At 41.0% G+C, this 25492-nt stretch overlaps 2 long non-coding RNA genes across 2 annotated transcripts; one reads left to right on the forward strand and one right to left on the reverse strand.

Moving 5' to 3' along the window:
- Positions 1 to 17280: 17280 nt before the first annotated feature.
- On the reverse strand, positions 17281 to 24699 carry LOC134216891 (uncharacterized). The gene is made up of 3 exons (XR_009980863.1): positions 24410 to 24699; positions 24048 to 24241; positions 17281 to 17940 (listed from the first exon to the last, which is right to left on the reverse strand). It is a non-coding gene; the product is annotated as an uncharacterized LOC134216891 (long non-coding RNA).
- On the forward strand, positions 19329 to 20196 carry LOC134216890 (uncharacterized). Its single transcript, XR_009980862.1, has 4 exons — positions 19329 to 19493; positions 19579 to 19684; positions 19750 to 19947; positions 20077 to 20196. It is a non-coding gene; the product is annotated as an uncharacterized LOC134216890 (long non-coding RNA).
- Positions 24700 to 25492: the final 793 nt, after the last annotated feature.

Below are 25492 nucleotides of genomic sequence, written 5' to 3' on the forward strand. Positions count from 1 at the left end.
TTTTCTCCTCTGTATCGCTGACAATAAAGCAAATGCTTTGCATCCGAAGACACGCAATTTCTTCAGATCCGGTTTGTGACCAGTCCACATTTCGGCAGGAGTCTTCCAGCCAGATATCGCATTGGTTGGACTTCTATTCATCAGGTACACCGCCGCTAGGACCGCTTCATTCCATAGAGTCTTCGGAACTTGGGCTTCAATAAGCATCGCACGCACCTTTTCGACGATTGTCCGATTGAACCGTTCGGACACCCCATTTTGCTGTGGTGTGTAGGTTGCGGTTGGCTCGATCTGGATCCCCTTGGAAATGTAGAACGCACGCTGATCTTTGGAGCAGTACTCACTCCCTTGATCGACAGTCAGCTTCGAAATCGAGTGCTCCAGAGCAGCACTAGCCATGGCCTCGTATTCCTTGAATTTTTGGAACACCTCGGACTTCTTCTTGATGGGATAAGCTACTGCGAAGTGCGTGTAATCATCAATAAAGGTGACGAAGTACCGAGAACCATCCCAAGCCGCTGGTGTGATGGGACCGCACACATCGGAGTGCACTCGCTCTAGAGGTCTTGCAGCACGAGCTCTAGTACCCGTGAATGGTTCTCGGCACTGCTTTCCGAGAACACAACCATCACAGAAATCCAATTTACCTGGCTCCTCGGGAATACCTGTTACCATTCCGTGCTTAACGAGTGCTTGAATGTTCCTTTCTCCCAAATGGCCAAGTCGACGGTGCCATAAGTTACCGTTCGCAGCTCCACACATGTTGGCCGCCACAGTATCGACAAACAGATCGAGCTCGTAAAAATCGCCCCGCATGGGACATCTTGCAATCAGCTCTCCTTCGTGCTTCAAGATTGCTTCCGTCTTTGAAAACGTGACATTCAGACCCGCTTTTGCCATCTTCTTCACAGACAGCAAATTCGCTCGGAGATCTGGTACGTAGAGGACATCCTTCAGGCTGATTTGATTGCCTTCTTTGTTGACGCCCTTAATCGTGCCTCGGTGCCAGGAAACCAGAGATTGGTCATCTTTCGCCACGTTGATTATGACGGGTTGCTTCAGCTTCGTGAGATCGGCGAAACAGTGGTTCACGTTCACAAGAAGCTGGTCGGTGGCTCCAGAATCCAGCTTGAAGGACACCACACCATCGTCCTGTGTGCGAACGCACTTTCCGGTCATGAAAACCACCGCCTTACCTCCGGAAGCAGCGTTAGCTTCAGCATGCACATCCGTCTTCAACTTCACGCGACAGTCCTTGGCCTTGTGTCCCTTCTTCTGACAGCGGTTGCACTTTCCGGTAAACTTACCAGGTTTCTGCTTCGATCCTTGGAATGCTGATGGTTTCTCTTGAGAGTTGACTACCCGGTCGGTTTTCTTGAGTTCCTCGGCAAGAAGGCGCTCGCGAACAACATCCAGCTTCAAATTATCTTCACCAAGATTTTCCAACGCAATAACCAACGGATCGAACGATTCAGGAAGGGTGGCAAACAGCTGGGACACAACATCGTTTTCTTCAAGCTTCGCCCCGGCCAGCTTCAGTTGTCGGATCAGCTCTTCGAATGTCTTCAGGTGATCTTTCACGGATGAACCCTCAGCCATTTGCAGCTTCGCAAGTTGCTTTCTGACGAATGTCTGCGACGAGACGGACTTCTTGGCGTAGACGGCTTCAAGGCTGCTCCAAACTTCCTTTGCCGTCTCCTTGTCCCGGACAAGATCCAGCAGATCGTCATGGATAAATGAGATCAGCAGGTACGCCGCTTTACCGTCTTCTTCCTGGAACTTCGCAAGCTCGGCAGGTTCCGCTGGAGGATCCTTCTTGATGACATCCAATAGCTTCACGGACTTCAAATACTTCTCCACTCGAAAACGCCAATTGTCAAAGCCGGTGCCCGAGAACAACGGGATCCCGTGGACCGAATCCTTGCGTGAGTCGCCCATAACCTCTTGATGGTCGGAATAAAATAGAACAGCAGTTTAACAGCAGAAAACTGTTTATTAAACTTGTTCGGTGGAGAGCTTGAACAGGAATGAAAATTTGCTACAATTGTTTATTCAATAAAACTTATGTTGCTATGGAGGCCTTCGGTCTCCAAGGAGGTCATCAGCATACTTTGTTGCCGATTTACTCCAACACAAATGAGCCTTCCAAATAAATGATAGTTTAAAAATGAATCCTAAGCAGTAGCTGGTTTTCTACCCACCACTGCCAGCATTCAGGCGCTATCATATATACACAGAGAAACAGACGTCTCACTTTGAACAAAATTCAATAAAAATCATCGTCATGGAAACATAGCCGCCCAATGCTAAAATCACTGTGTGTGGCCAAGCGGCAACCAGATGGCGGTAGTGCGCAAACGTCAAACACAAGCAAAATCGATGCAAGCGCCATCGGTGGCCGATTGACCACCTACAAAAAAATAAATCAACCGTTTAAAAGGTGAACGATAGATCATGTGTTGAGTGAGACGTCTGTTTCTCTGTGATATATACTACGATTAATCGTTGAGATAATCGCATTATTTTGAATCGATTGCTTACCAACGGTTAATCGATTCAATAATCGACAAGAATCGAGAATAATTGATAAGTTACTAATTGATTAATCGGGAATTAACGACATCTCTATTAAGTCGCAAATTAATCGATTACTTCGATTAATCGATTTATCGTTGTGATAATCGATTAATTTTAAATCGATTACTACCCAACGATGGCTCGCTTCAATAATCGACAAGAATAAAGAGTAATCGATTAGTTATGAATGGATTTTTCGGGATTTTACGACATCTCTAGGAGCGTATGACGTCAGATTTGCATTGTGTGAAATGGTTGGATGAAGAGAACAAAAAAATTGCTTCACGCTGCACTTCTTTTGGCATTAACATTCAACAGCGTGGTGAAATCTCAATTATTATATAAATATCAGTTGAAAATATCGATTTATGAAATTTAGAAATACTTGTTTGGATACACGTGGAGATAGACATAATTATATGCATATGAAACTATAGACTAGATATTTTAAATCCTGTGGGGATTTCCTTGCCCCATTTCGCCCCTCTGTTGCATATGAAGCCTTCAAATTTCACTATTTTCGACCTTAAATCGCCGATAACAAGTCATGTTTGCAAAAAACATCCCTAGTATCTTCCAGAAAGTGATCTATTTTGATTTATATACATTTTTGTAGAACATTGTATTGACCTGAAACTGTTAGTTTCGAAAATATCTTTAAATACTGTTATTTTAGGGTCTGTCCATAAAAAACGCCCGCATTTCAAAAACGATGATAGATGGACACTCGGTGTCTTCAGTAATAAATATCATAATAAATTACACTACAACTTTGCCAAAGACACCATATTTAAAAATCGTTTATTAAAGAAGTTATATTTTGCAGCGCCACCTGTGGCAAAACTTGGAACTACAACTATTCGTCTCTCGATGCGCCATATTTTTCTAAAATTTATTCCCGAAGACACCGATGCCAAAAAAATAACACCCTAAAGTGGTAAAACAAAAAGTTCACGATTTTAGCCAAACGCACCACTGTGGATTGGTTCGACGAAGAGTGCGTGCGAAGTGTACTGCGTCAAAGACAAAGTACATGCTTGTGGGCGGAACCGAGCGCGACAGGGCCCGCCTGGGAAGCAGTGTTACGATAGACGGGGATACCTTCGAGGTGGTCGAGGAATTCGTCTACCTCGGATCCTTGCTAACGGCTGATAACAATGTCGGGCCTACTACGGGCTCCAGAAGAAACTGCGGTCGGAAAAGATTCGCCACCGCACCAAATGTGTCATGTACAAGACGCTTATAAGACCGGTTGTCCTCTACGGACATGAATCATGGACAATGCTCGACGAGGACTTGCAAGCAATTGGAGTATTCGAGAGACGGGTGCTTAGGACCATCTTTGGCGGTATGCAAGAGGACGGTGTGTGGCGGCGAAGAATGAACCATGAGCTCGCTCAACTCTACGGCAAACCCAGTATCCAGAAGGTAGCTAAAGCCGGAAGGGTACGATGGGCAGAACATGTTGTAAGAATGCCGGACAGCAACCCTGCAAACATGGTGTTCGCTTCCGATCCGGCTGTCCGATAACTGCAAAACTGATGCAACTTTCGAAATGCAGTTTAAAGCATTGCAGTTAAATGACCTTCAGTTATCGAACGTGTACTGTACAAAGAATTTCCCGTAGGAATCCAATAATTTCGAATAATTTTTCGTTGAAACATTTTGAACAATCCTCCGCGGAAATTCTAAAGAAGTTTCCGTTAAACTTACGGAGAATTTCTCCTGAACATTCCAGAGAATTTTTCTCGAAAACTCCTTAGAGTCTCCCGCGGAAATTCTTAAGAATTGAGTGTTTTATCGTTGGCCATGCCAAACTAGCCGTCTTTATTATTCTAGACTGAGAAAGCCAACGGTAAAACACCCATTCTATTAGTCACACTCTTCTACAATTATCAATAATGTTCTGTGCAAATTTGGAAGAATACTCAACAGAAACTCAACAGGAACTTTTCATAAATGTCCGAAGTTTTTCCTGTAGAAGTTAAGAACATTTTTTTGTGAAAATTCTGAAGTTTCTCATGTAAATTGCGACAAATTTTCTGCTGAAATTCCAAACAATTTTATTTGGGAATTCCAATGAACTTCTCTTGGTAATTCCAAAGATTTCTCGAAACTTCAAAGAATCCGAAAATATTTTCCCATTTTTTTATAGTTTTTTCTGGAGAAGTTCATTAGATTTTTCATGCGAAAATCAAAAGATTCTTCTTTTATTGTCTTGAAAATATCCCGAAAAATGCAAAAAAAAAGTTAGAAAAACGCCGCCGCTGGCTAAAATGACGAATATTAGACCGGCGCACACCTCTAGGCAGAACTGTACACCCGCCTGAAACGCGAAGTAACAAAAGTTGGACTGGTGGTGAATGCGCAAAGACAAAGTACATGCTTGTGGGCGGAACCGAACGCGACAGGGAAGCAGTGTTACGATAGACGGGGATACCTTCGAGGTGGTCGAGGATTTCGTCTACCTTGGCTCCTTACTAACTGCTGTAACAATGTTAGTCGTGTAATACGAAGGCGGATCACCTGTGGAAGTTGGGCCTACTACGGGCTCCAGAAGAAACTGCGGTCAAAAAAGATTCGCTACCGCACCAAATGTGTCATGTCCATGACGCTGATAAGACCGGTAGTCCTCTACGGACATGAAACATGGACAATACTAAAGGAGGACTTGCAAGCACTCGCAGTATTTGAGAGACGTGTGCTTATCACAATTTTTGGCGGGTGCAAAAAAGAGGATGGTGTGTGGCGGCGAAGAATGAACCATGAGCTCGCCCAGCTCTAAGGCGAACCCAGTATCCAGAAGGTAGGTAACGCCGGCCGGAAGGATACGATGAGCAGGCCATGTTGCAAGAATACCCGACAGCAACCCTGCAAAGATGGTGTTCGCTGCCGATCTGGCAGGTACGAGACGACGTGGAGCGTGGGGCGCATTCAAGGATGGAAAGATGCGGCCTCGAACCGTGTATTGTGGCGTCAAATTGTTGATTCAGTGTTATCTGTTTAGATGTAAACTAAACAAATGAATGAATGTCGGAAGAAAGAATATTCAACAGAGAACCAGACAGAGGCCAGCGATTTCATGGAAGGCCACAATCACGCTGGCTGCACGTGGTGGAATCGGAACAGGTGGGCTGGCCAGCAGGTACAGAACGATTTGGCGAGCAACGCGCAATCGAGGATGGAGAGATGTGACCTCGAACCGGGTATTGTAGCGTTTAATTATTGGGCAGGTTAAGGTATCATTGAAAAATTAAACAAGAATAGAACACTTGATAGAACACACTATTTCCTCTAAATCTAGTGCACGAAACGTACATCTACAGCATTCTACATTCCGATCATACCATGCCAAAGTTTGGCACGAACAATAGCTATTGGAAAGCTTCCTACTATGTAAATCGTATCTTTTCGATGGGATTTAAATTGAAATTCAGGTCCAGCTTCAGACAGAATCCAGCAATCCTTTAGCATGCCGATGGTGCTGATGGTGAATAAAATTTCAGCAAACAAGTACCGAGGCGAGCAGTAATGTAAACGAGCAGAACAATTCAATTCGTTGTTCGTAGCTGGTATGGGGCGCATACGCGCCAAATGCAATTGTTTAAATCGGATTATCTCAATTGTTGTCGGTTGGTATATATGTAAAACGCTTACTTTTTTCGCACGGCTCTGGCTAGCTCAAGGTAGGGAAATTGCGAAATAGCTTTTTTCTTACACCTGCCCGATGAAATATTCACTGAAACAACAAACGGGGCACGCTTCCGGGGCAACTCCCATCCATCCATTATTCCGCTGAGCTCAAGAGCTCGAACAACCCGAGCAGCGTGCATACATGAACCAATTTATCACAAACCTGTCAAAGTGCTGACTGGTGGCACTAATGATAGTTATAAATCTCGATTGATGGGTTCAGCAAAAGAGCACAAATTGCACTCTCAACTCAACACGAGGTGTGTATGTGCTTGTGTTTTGCATGCATACAATAAGTCATGTCAAGTTTCTACCCTCGAAGGCAGTGGTTTGTAATCCAAGAAATTTCTTTTGGTGAGAAATGTGCTGTGCAATCTGTTTGAAATATTTTGACAATTTAGGAAATTTATTTTAAAAAAATAATCCCGTAAATGTTTTCTTGAGGACGTTCTGGAGACAACTTTGGGTTCTCAATTTTTTAATTCAAATTCAAACAATTTATTATTGATTTTGAAACATATCTCACATACCTACTTTCCCTGATCCTCATGGGTTGAGAAATACCGGTCGTATGTATGAAGCAACAAGAAAATATCGCTGACTGCGGGCAAAAGTTCTTAACCCAGGTGTGGCCAGGGTTGTCTCGGGGCATACCACCTCTTAGGGAATACCAGCCTTCCTCCCACGGTACCTACCCCGAAGAACGGAATCGCGAGAAAGCGAGAGCGCCACCACGGTAAACGCCAGAAGTCATCAGCTTCGAGTCAATCTGGATGGGAAAGGTGAAACCAGACCGGTGAGACACGTGTAGTATAAATATATATGGCCAAGCAAGTCGAGGGAAGGTTTGCGTTGTAATGTGGCCAGAAGTGGAACGTGGCGGCACACTTGCTTGCCATCGCATTGCCCCAAAGTGTAAATAGTTAAAAGTTGAAGTGAAAAAGTTTTCCGCTGACGGATGAATGGTTCAATGGATGGTGGAGGGGTTGCTTTTAATTGGAATGAGCAAGGAATTTTCATTTGGGGCCCTCCTTAGCCGTGCGGTAAGACGCGCGGCTACAAAGCAAGACCATGCTGAGGGTGGCTGGGTTCGATTCCCGGTGCCGGTCTAGGCAATTTTCGGATTGGAAATTGTCTCAACTTCCCTGGGCATAAAAGTATCATCGTGTTAGCCTCATGATATACGAATGCAAAAATGGTACCTGGCTTAGAAACCTCGCAGTTAATAACTGTGGAAGTGCTTAATGAACACTAAGCTGCGAGGCGGCTCTGTCCCAGTGTGGGGATGTAATGCCAATAAGAAGAAGAAGAAGAAGAAGGAATTTTCATTTGCTGTTCACGAACTGGTTCGTATGCTTTGCAGATATTCGAGGGTTTAGAAAAATGGAAACAGAATAGCATCCCAGCTAAGCTCCAATTTAAAAATACCATGCGAAAAGTAGTTAATATAATGGAAATCGATTTGTTTCATTGTGGATTTTGAAGATAAGTGATTTGAAGGATTAAGTTTGAGGTGATGGTGTCACTGGCATTTAAAGATTGTGAGTAGAGTTTGAGGCACAAAAGATTTAGGTAAATTTAAGATCAAGGTCCGCACAAACCTTTGCCCTATAAGAATTTGAGCGGACATTAATAAGAAATAGACTATCATCAATCATTTTTGCCTTTCTCGTACACTAAGTGTACGTAAATGTTACCAAACACTGTGCACTGGCTACGTGCCCGGCCCACTGCAGTCGTCCGATGTTTGCGGTGTAAACGATAGATGGTTCTCGCAGCACCTCATGCAACTCGTGGTTCATTCGCCTCATCCGCGTACCGTCCGCCATCTGCAGTCTGCACCCCACCATAGATTGTACGCAGCACTTTCCTTTCAAAAACTCCCAGTGCGCGTTGGTCCTCCACGAGCATCGTTCAGGTCTCGTGTCCGTAGAGAACTACCGGTCTAATGAGCGTTTTGTAGATAGTCAGTTTGGTACGGCGGCGACCTCTATTCGATCGGAGCGTTTTGCGAAGTCCAAAATACGTTCGATTTCCTGCCATGATGCGTCTCCGAATTTCTCTGCTGGTATCGTTATCGGAGGTCACCAGTAAGCCCAAGTACACGAATTCTTCTACCACCTCGATTTCGTCACCACCAATACAAACTCGTGGTGGGTGGCTTGCGTTGTCCTCTCTTGAGCCTCTTCCTATCATGTACTTAGTCTTCGACGTGTTGATGACTAGTCCAATCTGTTGAGCTTCGCTTTTGAGTCTGATGTAGGCTTCCTCCATCTTCTCAAAGTTACGTGCCATAATATCAATGAAACCAAATAACTGGACGGACTTCGTGAAAACCGTACCACACGGGCCAATCCCTGCCCTTCGTATTATGATTCATGGATTCGTATGGATGATTCAAATCAAGCGTGAGTTGAAACGCATCCAACTCAGCACCTAAAAACTCATGGATGAGTTGAATCATCCATTTGAATCATTGTAGGTTTTCTTTTGTTCTCCTTCGTTAAAAACAGTGAATTGACGTTTGTCGCATAAAATATTAGACACTCTTATATGTATAAGCAATTAATTACCCCAAATTGATTTCAAATGCGTTTTTAAACCAAAATGATTTTTTGGCAAATGAGTGAAATGATGCGTTTTAGCATGAAAAATTCAAGCGTGATGCATTCCTTTAAAATCGCAGACGATTTCAATCGCACGGGAGCGCTCGTTGATTGAGATTTATGAGTGATTTCACCAACACTGCTCCCTCCAAATCAATGTTGAATAGCAGACACGAAAGACCGTCACCTGGGCAGCAGGTCCAAGGACTTGACGATCCCTCCCCAGGCCATCCGAGAGTTGTTTTCGATCCGAGGGGCTTGCCTAAGATGTGGTGGGGTTTGACAGTGGGCCCTATTAAACTCCTATAAAAAGCTGCATGTATCCGCAAGTAGGCCCCGCCAAAGCGACCGTGTGCCACTCAAAGCGCACAAGCCCAAGTCCTGGTTGTGGGGTTTGAGTATATTACCATCAGCGTGTGATTATACATTAACACCTCAGCGTGTCGATCAGTGCGCAGCAAGCCATGACTCGTCCTCTTCTGGTCAGACCTCCGTGGCGTGCACACGCACCCACGGAGAGCTGCTGTCATAACAATTCGCTCCGGCCATTTGGGGCCACACATTTTGGCGATCCTGCCAGGTTATTTGTTGGATCCTGACGCTGATTTCAAAAGGTGAGTTGAATTCAATTGGTAATGTGCTAATGTGTTAAAATATCTGATGATTAAAAAAACACAAGGCAATGGGTTTGTACTACTACAAAGCGCGTCTGGAAGAACGCTGCAAAATGGATTGTGGTTTGAAAAATCACAAAGCATTGGAGACCGCTGGTTTATGGTTTGCAATACAAGGCGTATCTGGGAGACTGCCGAGAATAAAATTTACAATCTAGAAAATCCCAAGGTGGGTAATAGAACCATTTATTCTGGTTAAAATAAATTTAGTTTGTATAACTTAGCGACTTTAGTGTACATGAGACTACCAGTTAAGCTAGTTCTATCGAAATCTGAGAGATATGGAGATCTATCGTATGCTACAAAGTTGTTTGGAAGGCTTAATATAATATCTTGAAGTTTATTTTGGAATTTACTGACTTAGTTATTGGCTAAAAGTACTGGTTAACAATAAGTCTAGGTATATACTTATGCTATCCCATTTAAGTATGATATCTCTGCGAAATTTTAGATAAACATCATATCCTAGGCCAGATGTTCCCAAACTACTTGTACATGCGACCCACCTAGCAGAATCGCATATTGCTTGCGACCCTCCCACATTGGCTTTTAGAATTTGGGTAAAAATAAGTTCGCGTTAGATTGAACAAACCATTATGAATTGCATCATATCCCATCATTATATTACTTTGAATGGATTGGAAATGATTTGGAATTCGAACGGATTTGGATTAGATTTTGGTTGGATTTGATTGGAATGGATTTGAATTGGATAGGGATTGGATTTGGATTAGATTTTGGTTAGATTTGGATTGGATTTTATTTGGATTTGGATTAGAATTGCATTTGATTGGATTTGGATTTGGAACGGATTTAGACTGGATTTGGATCGGATTTGGATTAGATTTTGATTGCAGTGGATTTGGAAAGGATGTGGAACGGATTTGGATTGAATGTGGAATGGATTTGGATTCGATTGGATTTAGATAGGATTTGGATAAGATTTTGGTTGGATTTGGATTTGATTGGAATGGATTGGAATTGGATTGGATTTGGACTGGATTTGTTCATCTTTGTCTCGCGCAAATAACTTTAAAAAAATCAATGCGTTCTATGCTAGAGGATTTTTTTCCTTTTTTTAATGAGAGAAGAAGGGAAATGTGGGGTTTGAGTATATTACCATCAGCGTGTGATTATACATTAACACTTCAGCGTGTCGATCAGTGCGCAACAAGCCATGACTCGTCCTCTTCTGGTCAGACCTCCGTGGCGTGCACACGCATCCACGGAGAGCTGCTGTCATAACAATTCGCTCCGGCCATTTGGGGCCACACACTGGTGTCAGGTGGGACACAAAACAACCTGACACGACGGCCCAGGCCCAATAAGCCGCCTGTAAAACCAATAATTACGAGCAATATAAGAGATAATACGACTCGATATAATCGGCAAAGACCTAGGCGACGAATAAAAGATCACAATTGGAAGCTTGAAACATGGAACTGCAAGTCGCTAGGTTTCGCAGGTTGCGACAAGATGATCTACGATGAATTACATCCCCGCAACTTCGACGTCGTGGCGCTGCAGGAGATTTGCTGGACAGGACAGAAAGTGTGGAAAAGCGGGCATCGAGCAGCTACCTTCTACCAAAGCTGTGGCACCACCAACGAGCTGGGAACCGGCTTCATAGTACTGGGCAGGATGCGCCAACGTGTGATTGGGTGGCAGCTAATCAACGCAAGGATGTGCAAGCTGATGACGAGAAAGAAGCGTTCTACGCACAGTTGGAGCAGACATACGACGGATACCCACTGCGGGACATCAAAATCGTCATCGGCGACGTGAACGCACAGGTAGGTTTTGAGTTGGTTAACTGAAACCGTGACAGAAAGGTTTTTTTTGATCGATTAATAAAAAAAACTGTCTTCTCAGTTTGAAGTCACAAATCAGACTACTCATAATCTTTTATTTTTAATACCACGAAGATAAATCTTCAGAACACTTCTATACGAAGTAACACGAAGTTTGACATTTATGATTTCTGTTTAAACATCGAATGCGCAAAGTACGCTGAATCCAGGGAGGAAATGTATAGACCGGTCATCGGACCGGATAGTCTGCACACCGTATCGAATGATAACGGCCAACGATGCATAAACTTCGCAGCCTCCCGCAGAATGGTAGTCCGAAGCACCTTCTTTCCCAGCAAAAATATCCACAAGACCACATGTAAATCACCTAATCAAGTAACGGAAAACCAAATCGACCACGTTCTAATCGACGGTAAATTCTTCTCCGACATCACGAACGTCCGCACTTACCGCAGTGCGAATATTGAATCCGACCACTACCTCGTTGCAGTATACCTGCGCTAAAAAAAATTGGAGGGTGTACAACACGCGTCGAAGACGAATGCCGCGGCTTAACATTGGGCAGCTACAAGACTGTAGACTTACCCAAGGATACGCGCAGCAGCTGGAAGTGGCACTCCCAACGGGAGAGCAGCTAGGCGCAGAGTCTTTTGAAGATGGCTGGAAAGAGATTCGATCCGGCATTGGTAGCACCGCAACCGCTGCACTTGGCACGGTGCCCCCGGATCAGAGAAACGACTAGTATGACGGATAAATCGTCGATTACCCCTCTTGGGAAAAAATGTTGCAAAAGGCAGTTTTTTTTTAAACTAAAGCGAAATACAACCAAATGAAGCATCCACCGGATATAGTTATGTCTTCGCTATTGTATGATGTAATTTTGAAACAAAAATACTTCCCTCATCTAGCTGCTTTTTCTCCTCGGTCGGTGGTTTTATTATTGGGGGTGGTACCAGCACGTGGCTGTCTTTCCCGTCAATGACTAGATGACGGTAATTTGAGCCTTAATGACGATAAACTTGATCATATTTTCTACTGGCCCAGCTAGCTAGATTAAGGCATAGCTACGGCTCATCCCCATCAGGGAACGCATATGGAAAGTATTGCCGAAAAGATTACCCAAACGTCACCATTAAAGCGAAAAATGAGAAGACCGTCGGGCGTCGCACATAGGGGTATTTTCGCAATCTAGCCGGAATAAATTATTTTATCGCTCAAACTGCTATATTTCACCTTATTTTATGATACTGTGATGATAATTTAGCTGAAATATCAGTTTTCTTAATTTTCACTTTTTGACCCATGTGCTATACCCTTTAAAGCCCTGAAAAACATTGATAATTTCAATTAATTCGTTCTCGTCATCGCTTCTACCGAAATCAGTTCAACTATATGTGTTTGCAAGGGGAAACATAGAGCTAAAAGATGGTGTCATGGAAATTGCTCTATAACTCTTCCTCTTTTCATAGGGATGTTGAATGTATGATATAGGTCATAAATGCCTAAAATACAGTACTAAACTAAAAACATCCGCTTTCAAAATGGCGCAAATTTGCGCAAGATTTTTCTTCGGGATCCTAAAATATAGACATAAATGCGTCCTCTCTATAATGAAATATTACCGAATATCATCGAATAAGTGTTTTATGCTTGTTGAAAATATGAGGAACATTAACTAGTTTTTGCTCGAAAATGGACCTCGAATTACTCTTTTGTATTTCTGTTCAGAATCATTTATTCTTGTCAAAACACGTTTACATGATACTATTTAGTCTACTTTATCATGGTATGTACTGATCTGTGGATTACTGTGACAAATATTTGACCACAATAAAACATACCGAACGTAATCAAATTCAACAGAGAAAACCGGCAATTTCCTCAATGAAAAACCTCTAACTTTCTAGAAGTGTAGTTGTAAAACTTTAAATCTAAATAGAAAACCTAGTACTAGGAGTGGCTCGTCTACTATTCAGAGAAGTTTAAGACGTATTCAGACTGCTCTAGGACAATTTTGAAAATTTAACTTTATTCCGGCTAGAATGGCGAAATACCCCTATGTGCGTCGGCAACATACTACCCCCGGTGCAGGACAAGATAGACCAGAACAACCGATCAAACGTCATATACAGGATCCCATGCAAGAACTGTTCAGCCTGTTACGTGGGGATGACGTCAAACAAGCTGAAAACAAGAATTGCCGGTCACTGCTCCTGTTCCAGCCGATTACAAACTATGTGGGATCAAGAGAAATCAGCAGAAGATCAGGAGGTAGCAGCAATGCGAGAGCGAACAGCGTTACTCGATCATTTCATCGAGAACCATCATGCTTTCGCATTCGATCGCACACACGTTCTAGACTCTAGTCTTAAGAAACAAAACCTACATATTCTAGAAACATGTCATACACTGGTGGAAATAAGTATAAAGACAAGCTCGGTTTCCATATAAAATGGCCATATTGGGAAGTCAATATCTCGATTCTTGGTGATTCGATTGATCTGATTTTTTGCCAACAAACCTAAAATGACTTGAATTTTTATTCAATGATAGTTACATTTATGCATATATTCTGGTCATACGCGTTTCTGTTGGAAATAATTATAAAGACAGTTCCGTTGTATGAAGCTCCATATAAAAAAGTGGTGTCTTTATAATTATTTCCAGATTTTGAGGTCGAAATCAACAGAGGTGTATACAATTTACTCAAAGATGGGAAGTTCAAGTTAAAAACAGGTGCCTAGTAAAATTTCAGCCAAATCGAATCGCTACGAATCGAGATATCGATCCTCAATCATGATGAAAATGTATGAAAATCATGCTTGTCTTTATACTTATTTCCGGCGGTATATTATAAACACACAGAACACAGTCAACAAGCGCACAGACACAGACACAGACAACCTCAGCAGTACGTATTCCGGCATACTTCACACATTCAAAAACAATAAGAGTAATATAGCCAACAGACAGACAGAAACTCCATCACACAGTTCGATACAAACAGAATAGAAGTGGCGCGAAAAAAGTACTACACGATAGTTCCTGGTGTGCGGATAAATTCAAATTTCACAGCCCCTACCGAAAAATAGAGGGGGCGATGTAAGTGAGTGCGCCTGTTACAATCAGTGTTTCTCGTTCTTTGCAGTATACATAAATAATGTAACAGTAAAACGGGACTTAGTTAGTAACTAATCGTGAACATACACAACATACAACATTAATACAACATAATCCACCATTGTCCACAGACTCCTTGATAAAGGTACAATATATGTAACCGAAACGTCGGATAAAAACGTAGAACCCGGTTTTGAGCATGAGAAGACTGAAAGCCATAACCTCAAATAGAAAAGAAGAAAACTCACATCATTATCACTGATGAGAAAAGAAAAAACCTATACCAGACTGCACTACACGTAAAAAAAATTAATGTTATATATTATAAGGATTTCTAACTTTTTTTGCCAAATCAGGCGCTTAATGATATGTATAAGAAAAAACTTATACATATATGAAGAGTATAAGTATTTTCGAATAGTTTTTTGCCATAACATATAAGGTAATTTTTTTACGTGTGCCATTCCAGGCTTCAAGACACGATGTCCGTTGGATCATATGTGTAAAATCCGTGCATCAATGCCAAACAAAAATAGTTAACATGTGATACCACCATGACAGGATATGTCTTTGGTTGCCATCTCAGTGCTAATGGCGTAAGCGATAAGTACGTAAAGATCACATATCAGAGGGGAGGGAAAATCTGCCTTTAATTTTGATCTATACTAATAAAGAGCATTATCAGAGCCGGAGACGGTCATTTTTTCAGCAGTTTTTAAGCTATTTTTTAGGAAGTTTCGTTGATAGTGAGTTTCAGCCCTGTCGTCGTAAAATATGGGGTACTTAGTTGCCAATTCTTTAAAAGGGCGCTGATACAATAAGGCTATTTTGAGGGCGCAAATTCGAAAACTAAAACTCTGGTTTGGAAGCGCGGTTTGTGGAACTGCAAATATCCTTGCTTACCTACCTGGCCTTTCTTGGTAAGAATCTTCGATAGGCTACCTTACCAGGGTTGCGCTACTTACATCGCGTTGATGGGGCTGCCTTTTCGATGCTAACACGATGCAGCATGATGTGCATAGTTTAGCTTAGAGTTCCTCGCTGGCACTCGGACGATGATTGACCGCTCCTAACATGGAGAACAGACGCTCGATCAGATTTGCATCTCTGGAGAGGAGCGAATCTCCCCTTCCCTGTCAGCATACGACCATAGTTCCCACCGTGGTTGGTTAACTGATCTTCCCTAAGGTTTCTTGTATCCCGCCCAGCGCCACGAGGAGGTAGGGATAGGAGTTAAGAGGCTAAGGACCGCAAAGTGGGGTCTATTTTATTCCTTCAGGTACGCATTACACCGCATTTGCCATGCCTTGTTTACGGCTGATAATAATTTTATTCGTGAAATACGAAGGCGCATCGCCTGTGAAAGTCGGGCTTCCTACGGACACCAGAATAAACTGCAGTCAAAAAATGTTCACACCTGCACCAAAAGTATCATGTGACCCAAGTATCCCAAAATAAACTATTTTTTCATGCGATGTGAAAATGGGATTTAGAGGAACAAATCAATACTTCCAACACGAAACTGGGACCAGTCTGGGTGCTGGTATAGCGAATCCACACCAGGGGGAGCGCAGAACGTTGGCTTTGAGGGGAGTTGATTGTAACCAACAGTGCATAATTGAGACCCATGTGGGCGGCAGCAGTGCGAATCCGCACCTGCGAGAGCGCAAAATGTTGGCTTTGGGGGGAGTTGATAGTATCAGGTATCAGAACGTCGGCTCAGGAGGCACGTTCCCCTCAATTTGGGAGATTTGTGCTATCGCCTTCACTGGCCTTTCTCATCATTTACCTGACGGAAAAGGAAGTGAAAAGGGGAAAGGAAGAGGAAGTGAAGTTGGAAAGGAGAATGGAACCATTTATAGGAAAGCCAATTATGTAGACTTATGTAGAATCCATATAGGTGACAATCAGGTATGGGAAAAATCGGTTCATTTAGCGTTAATCTTCAACTCACCTCTACACACAATCGCAAATTAGGCATATGTTCACGAGCCCTTCCAATATTTTCGATTTCGATTGTCTACCGTTTGGCATCAGTTAGTAACGAATCGTGCCAAAAACAATCAGACAAAATTCATCACCGATTCTTTCCCACAGATAGCAAATGATGCATAGCCGAGTATTCGTTTACATTCGGCTCGTAAACGAATGAAATCGCAATTGAGTGGTGAGTGAGGATTCGGCAGCAAGATTCAGCCCGCAAAACGAATCATTGAGTCTAAATTGAATCAATCTTCTGAGTCCAACTCAGTATTTTCTGCTGCACTCACTACACATCGGTTTATCATCATCTCTCGATTTCTTTTCGCACTATCTTTGGTTTCACTTATTCCTGCTGGGGAGGCACTCAGTAGGTATGAATCGTTTGTTGGTTCGCTGTTGGGTTGATTAGCATTCATTTTGCAATCGTGTGTTCGCTGATGGATAGGGATTTTAAATCTGCGTGGTTCGTGTGAGTGAGTGAGTTTTCCCATAGCTGGTGACAATTTGTTGAAAACTAAGTAAAACACATATCCATAACCCCACTCTTATTTAACCTCACGTTGAGATTGAACAAGAGTAGCCGAAGCCGAACGTCAAGGACTAGACTCAGAGTACACTGTAAAAAGCATAATGCGAATCCATAAAGGTAACATACACAAAGTACATTGTAAAAAAAAACGCATAATGCGAATCCATATAGGTGAAAATTTGTTGAAAAACTAAGTAAAAAAACATATTCATAATCCCACCCTTATTCAACCTCAAGTTTAAAATATTTCTCTTTCGTAATAAACAACCGAACACTTTCAAGTCCAAGAGTAGAAGAACTACGTTTATTCAGATAGGCTAGCTAAACAAAAGACATATGTCATATACAAGCTATATACACATTTGATAGCTTTTGCCCTATCGGCAATCTGAGCCGTTATCATATTTTACACTGCATCAAATCGAACGGATATTATAATCCTTCCCTTTTAAGCAACGACGTATAAATTCGAACTTATGATATTCAAAGTCTCAACTCAACTACAATTATGATCAGAACGTATCAATCTTATTTATCATGCTATTTCAGAAAATCAAATTTACTCGATACCTGTATAAAAATTCTAAATTTACTATAAGTTGAAACAAAAATCAAATTTCATTCTCAAATTCATCTCGCCTCCTACGTTTCTTCAATCTAGTGGATCATCTCGGAATAGTCTTCACACTTTTCTCACATGGTGTTTCGTTGCTTCGGAATTGCAGCTTAGCAGGATGAACTTCATTTCTGGCGGGCGTAGGTGGTTCCATAGTCGAATCAAATCCATAGAATGGTTCTTCATCGTCGAATGAATCATTAGCCTGACGTTTAGTGCCTCTCCTGACCATGTTGTGAGGCGCCAACGCGACATTACGCCGGCGTCGAGGTCCTTCCTTCAGTCGAATCTGCTCCCTGTGAGCCGAGATTGTGTTTGAACCGATCGCTACCTGGAATACATTAGGAGAAATTCTCTTAATAAAGATAGCTTCAGTCCATCTATGTAATTCGTTAGATTTAGGATTGCGGTACAAAACCTTGTCGCCTTGAGCTAGTTCAGGTTTTGCTTGATTACTAACTGGTTTACAAACTAAATTTTGTTTAAACGTCTTGTTTGGATTGACGAGATCTAATATTGTTTTAGGTCTATAATTAAAAATCTTCTCTGAAGGAACACCTTTCCCCGAAGTCAAACAGCTATTACGGTAATTGAAGAGAAAATAGTGTAATTTGTCCTGAAAGTCCAATGCTTTCATTTCCGGATCAAGAAGAAACTTTTTTAGAACTTCTTTAGCTACTCTTACCAAGCGTTCAGCCTGCCCATTACTTTGGGGATGATACGGTGGACTTTTCATTACTTTAACTCCTTGTCGTTCAAAAAATGCTACAAAATTCTTGGAGTTGAACGGCGGACCATTATCTGTCACCAAAATATCCGGTAAACCAAACCTTGCAAAAAAATCTGTAAACTTCTTCAACACCTTGGCTGTGTCTGTTCCGTATTTCATCCAATCCAACTCAAGCCATTTAGAATAACTGTCCACAATTAGCAACACAGTGTGTCCATAGAAGTAAAAAAAATCTGCATGGATTCTGCTAAATGGCTTGCTAGTAGGTATCCATTCGGTAGTCATATTTTTACTTGGAACAATAGCCATTTTAATACATATATCACAGTTCTTAACGAATGATTCAATGTCAGAATTTATTCCAAACCAATAAACACTACGACGAGCCTGTTGCTTCATCTTAACCATTCCTGGGTGGTTAAAATGGAGCATCTTCAATACCTTTCCCTGGAGGGAACCAGGAATAATTACTCTGTCCCTATATAACAAACAACCATCGACTATCTCCAAATGTTGATGCTGAGAGTAAACATCTCGGTAATCTTTTTCTATTCTTTCTGGCCATCCCTCTTGTATGTATGATAAAATCTTTTGTAGATATGGGTCATTTCTCGTCTCTGAAGCAATCGTGGAATGGTCTAAGGGTAATTCGGTACCAAAATTTAAGTTTTTAATACTGTATTGCTCAAAACTTTTTGGGACATTGTCAGGTAATGGAAAACGCGAACAAAAATCTGCTGTTATCATTTTACTTGATGGACGATACATAATTTCAAAATCGTATATTGACAGTTCCATCACAGAGAAAACATAAATGGTTTTCATAAATGTTTTACACTTTACATTTAAAAGTTGATCTGTTTTCCTAAAATTAAAAGTTCTTTTTTTACTTTGGAAGTTATATTTTCAATTTGAAAGTTTTTTTCATCTGCACTCAGTGTAAATTTAAAAGTTTTTTCTTTCAGTGTAAGAAATATAGAAATGTCAAATCCACAAAAAAAATGTTTGTGCGAAAGTAGCCATCAAAACAGAGTGCAAAACAAAATCAAAATTCGCCCCCCACTGCAAAATTAGTTTAAAATGTCCGCAGCGCAGGAGCTAATTTTTATTTTCGGATTGCTAAGAAAGACTACATTGAACATATTTAACGAAAGGTAGGTTCTGAAGAAGGCTCAGCCACAGTTTCTAAAAATTGCGATAAGTGAATAATGTTTTCTTTATCTTTATTAATTTCACCAGGCTATTGGAAATGGCTCATTCGTACCGCAGTTTGCCGTCTCCCGCCATGATCACCACCTAACGCGTTTGCTTCCTGCCGCAAAACTCATGCTACGATAAACCGAAGGTAAGTGGTCAATTAAAACTTCCACGGCAATAATCTGAGTTTTGTGTTTTATTCTCAAATTTTAGTGTTTGCAGTCGAGTTTGCAGTGACCCGCAGTGATTCCCCCTACGGGGAATGTCGATCTTATTGAAGCTTTCCTTTTTCCTGTTGGATCAGCTAATCGAAAAAATGAGTCAGTATGGTTCCTGAAAGACCAGCTTGTACTGTGGAACGGGAAGTTGACCATCCTTGACCTGAACCTGGATGTTCATCAGCGTTGAACAGTAAGTACATGTTCTTATTTCAAACAATTATTACGCAAATTTCCAATGTTACTGCATTTGCCATTTGCACAAAAACAACTTATGCCTGACGTGTACCTATTAATTTTGGTTCATTTGAATATATTTTAGTGGAATTGGTGTCGAAAAGTACAAACGGCCAGGCGACTGCAGTGATTCTGAGGAAATCGCGGATCGAGACCATCAGCGTCGGAGGACAGCCAGGAGAGGAATCTCCCGTTTTTCAAAATTGAAAATGATTGGAAATAAAATTCAATATTTCTCCTTTCTTCAAAATTTGTCATGTTTTGATTATTCTAATAAGAATATTACCCATATTACCATTTGAAACAAACAATATCATTCTTTCTTTTTTACTGTGTATATTTTTTCGATTTGACAGTTCTACAGTTTATTTTAAAAGCTTGAACTTTCAATTTTATAGTTTGAAATTACTTTCAAAACGGCAGTTTCTAGACTTTAGTTTTAATTTTTCGCAACTCTCTACGAAAAAGAACCAACGCTACTTTTTAATTTTACCAATGCTTTTTTCAATTATACCAATGATATTTTTTTGTGTCATTAGATATCGTTGTAATCGCGTCACAAAAATTGAATTACGTCCGGGTTTTCCAAAAATTCCTAGCAACGGCTTATGGTCTGTATAAATAGTGAATTTTTGACCATAAAGAAATTTGTGAAATTTCTTTACAGTCGACACAATAGCCAAGGCTTCTAGATGAAGAATGGGATATGTTTTTTGCGCGTTATTCAATGAAAAAGAACTAAACCAAATGGGTTTTTCAACTCCATCAATTATATGAGCGATTAATCCTCCTAATCCATATGAGGAAGCATCTGCGCAAACTATTATAGGCTTTTTTGGATCATATAAGGTCAAAATTTTAGCATTTAATAACTTAGTTTTACTTAAGTTGAAAGCATCTTCACATTCTTTAGTCCAATTATATCTTGCATCTTTTTTTAACAAGTTATACAACGGACACAAAATAGACGATAAATTCGGTAAAAATTTGCCGTAATAATTTATTAATCCGAGATACGCTTTTAACTCAGTAGTGTTTTTAGGAACTTTTGCTTGCTCAATAGTAGCTACCTTTTCTGGATTAGGTGCGAGCCCTTTCTCCGAGACAATATGGCCTAGGTACGGTAACTCAGATTCAAAAAACTTGCACTTCTTATAGTTCACTTTAATATTAAATTTTTTTAATCGATTTAGCACTGCGATAAGCTTTCTACGACAATCTTCAACATCTTTACCAGCAATAAGCACATCATCTAAGTAACAATATACGTACTCAAAATCCTTCAAAATTATATCCATTATTTGCTGGAATATTGATGCGCTTGAAGATGCGCCTTGAGGAAGCCGGTTGTATGAATAAAGGCCCTTAATGGTGTTGATAACAACAAATTTTCTTGAAGCCTTCGATAGATTTAATTGAGTATATGCTGTAGCCAAATCCAGAGAGCAAAATACCTTACAATCAGCCAAGGAAGCAAACAAATCCTGGGCATTGGGTAGTGGGTACTTCTGTGGAATTAGAACTTTGTTCAACGAAACCTTGCAATCTATCACAAGGCGAATATCGTTATCTTTCTTAGTAACAATTACTACAGGGGAAGCCCAGCGACTAGTTTGAACTGGAGTTATAATTTTATCTTTTTCAAGTTCCTCTAAATGCTTCAACACTTTTTCTCTAAGCCGGTATGGAACGTCATAAGCCTTTCTAAAGATTGGTTTACTCTCATCCAACACAAGGTCGGCTTCAAATCCAGTAATAGGTGATGAAAAATCTCTGTTGAAAACTTCCTCGTATTTAGTTTTGATTTCATTGATTATTCCCTCTATATTTGCACAATTTGAGATTGAATTCATAGAAAAAATATCACAAAACTTGTTTCTCCATCCAAAGCAAAATATATCCAACCAGTCTCGTCCAATTAAAGGAATGAAGTTGTGGTCATTATCCAAAACAATTAAATGCAGACGAGATTCTATATTATTTAATTTAACGGTTACTAAAGCTTTACCAAAAATCTGTAAGGCAGATCCATTGATAACAATTAGTCTTTTAGTACATTTGATAAGTCTAATTTGATTAAAATGCCTCAAGAAATCGGTCTTGCTGATAACTGAAACTGCTGACCCACTGTCAACCTCCATTTTGATTTTCTTTCCTTCGACTCTAATCTCAAGGAGACAAGGTTCATTCACTTTTTGGATTGCCTTCACCATTAAACAAGGATAATCACCTGAGCTATCACTATCAGAATCGTAGTCGACGCGAAGCCTTTTGAAGTATTCATGTACTTTTTCCTTCGGGGGGGCCTCCTCTACAAATTTCACAGCACTTCTATTGTTCCTACGGAAACAATACTTTTGGACGTGACCCTTCTTGCCACAATAATGACAAGTAAAATTTGAATACCTTCCTCTACTAGAAGAGCGTTGACCCGATCTAGAACGACTTCTATTGTAACGTTGATTCCCTCTATCAAAGCGCGATCTACCCCGGCCATTTCCTACGTCTTCTTCTTCTTATTGGCATTATATCCCCACACTGGGACAGAGCCGCCTCGCAGCATAGTGTTCATTAAGCACTTCCACAGTTATCAACTGCGAGGTTTCTAAGCCAGGTTGCCATTTTTGCATTTGTATATCATGAGGCTAACACGATGATACGTTTATGCCCAGGGAAGTCGAGACAATTTCCAATCCGAAAATTGCCTAGACCGGCACCGGGAATCGAACCCAGCCACCCTCAGCATGGTCTTGCTTTGTAGCCGCGCGTCTTACCGCACGGCTAAGGAGGGCCCCATTTCCTACGTAGACACTCTGATCATGCTCTGGTGATTTCTGTCCTAATCTATACTTCACAGAATTAACATGACTGTCCTCATTGATAATTAATGCATTAGATTGAGTAATCTCTTTGTTCTTGATAATTTTTTCTGCCATCTTTAAATTCAAATTATCCTCATCCAATAACCGATGTTGTACATCCTTGTTAAACACTCCATACACTAGCTGGTCTCGTATCGCTGAGTCCCTGAACTCACCAAAATCACAAGCTTCTGCCAGCAGTTTTACACCTAGAATAAAATTTTCTCCGGACTCACTTGGGCCTTGCTTCCGAGAACGAAATTTGTAACGTAACACGATCTCAGAATCAACTTTATCGAACCTCTCTTTGAGTTTCCTGGTAATTTCCTCGTAACTTAAAGTTCTTAAATCTGTAGCGGGATACAATAACTTCAATTCCGCAAATGTGGGAAGCCCACAACAACTCATAAATCTAGAGTGCTTTGAGAATAGGTCGTATGTGCAAAAGAGAGTCTCTCTTTGCCTCCATTCTCTTTCGATTATTACAGATCTATAATAAAGTTTACTTCAGATTTCTTGGCAGATATCTAAAGATTATAGCTTTGTCTAGCGTTCTGAAGTGAAAATGTGGCAAAATATGCAAAATTAACTTATGTACAAGCGAAAGAGAGCGTGAACAAAGAGAGCCTCTCTTTTGCACATACGACCTATTCTCAAAGCAATCTAGAAATATATCTTTCTTACGATCTTGCTCTATATTGTTACTTGAAAAAAAATATTCTATCAACTCAACGTAGTTAGAAAAACTTGTTCCGGGAACATATGGGTCTACCGTACCGATCAGTGCCATTGTGCTACCACAGATAACAGATATTGAGGCTAGCATCCGATACGTGTGTAAACATCCGCAACCGTTAATTCAAATGTATTTTAAATTGGGACCGCGTTTGGCAATCGATTGGAGATGGCGCAAGGATCATTGTTATTGAAAACGCAGCCCAAAAGCGGCTGTCAAATGCATTGGCTGCGTTCGACGGTTGTTAATCAGCTGCGTCCGTGTGTACTGCCGCAATCACTTGAGTAGATGGCAGTAGTGGGCCAACGTATATCAATTCAAAAGTTTACACAGGATTTTCAATAAAATTTGTTCTAGCTTAAATATCTGTTATCTGTGGTGCTACACAATTCTAGCTGTATATGAAACAATTATTTCAAAACGCACCAAAAAGATAAAGAAAATAATATTTTCACTTACCTCAAAATTCCGCTATCAACCAAATTCCTCAGATCAATCCTCCGCGCTTACTCTGTACGTTTTTCGCGGGAAACGGGGCCAGGGGCTAGTTCCACTAATAAAAGCCTCACCGTAACGAAAATGGTGTGCGTTCAAACGTCGCTCCGAAGCGCAACCGCATCAACTTGACCGGCAATAGCGTCACAGTCCACAAACTATACAAACGAACAAAAAGAATATAAGTATAATGGCTACACAAAAGCTGCACTGTCAAAACATTCAATAGTTCAATTCAAATTCAGTTCAAAAATATCAATACAATCAATTCACTTTCCTAAAACTATTTGTGCACCTTCGGTTTGGCACTTCTCTTAGTTGCTTACCTTCCAAAATATCCGAAAAACTTCAATCCAATTAAACTATCCGAACTTCCAAAACTTTCCTTTTGCACACGCTTTGCCACTTATCCTCGTCGCCAGTAAAATATTTCTCTTTCGTAATAAACAACCGAACACTTTCAAGTCCAAGAGTAGAAGAACTACGTTTATTCAGATCACCACTTTTAATAGGCTAGCTAAACAAAAGACATATGTCATATACAAGCTATATACACATTTGATAGCTTTTGCCCTATCGGCAATCTGAGCCGTTATCATATTTTACACTGCATCAAATCGAACGGATATTATAAAGTTGAAATTAAACAAGAGTAGCTGAAGCCGAACGTCAAAGACGAAACACAGAGTACACTGTGAAAAGCGCATAATGCGAATCCATATAGGTGATAAACACAAAGTACATTGTAAAAAAAATGCATTATGCGAATCCATATAGGTGGAAGTTTGTTGAAAAACTAAGTAAAACACATATTCATAACCCCACACTCACGTTGAGATTGAACAAGAATAGCCAAAGCCGAAGTCAAAGACGAGACACAGAGTACACTGAAAAAGCATAATGCGAATCCATATAGGTGACAATTTGTTGAAAACTAATTAAAACACATATTCATAACCCTACTCTTATTTAGCCTCACGATGAGGTTGAATAAGAGTAGCCGATTATCTCGGAGAAGTAAAAAGTCAACTACGCCATAGCTCCGGTTAGCGCAGCGAGGGCTAAAATACTGTGAAGGGGACCCTGGTGCTTCACAGGCTCCGTTTGCGGTTAGGTTCTTATTAGACCCCCCTAACCATTCATTCGTAGGCACGGTAAGCATAAAGCCGCATCACACCAAAAATTAGGGGTCACCTGTATGGTGGACTTTTACCACTGGAACAGGCAATCCGTAATGTTATTCTTAGCCAGATAACCAGCTGCCGACACCACTGTTCGTGGAGAGAAGTTGACATTGACTTTACGTCAACTCTCAATGTGGCCAAACAGCCGAAAAAAAACGTTGGCTTTGAGGGGAGTTGATAGTAACCAACAGTGCATAATTGAGACCCATGTGGGCGGCAGCAGTG

This window comes from Armigeres subalbatus, chromosome 2, assembly GCF_024139115.2.
Source record: "Armigeres subalbatus isolate Guangzhou_Male chromosome 2, GZ_Asu_2, whole genome shotgun sequence".
NCBI classification, from domain to species: Eukaryota; Metazoa; Arthropoda; class Insecta; order Diptera; family Culicidae; genus Armigeres; species Armigeres subalbatus.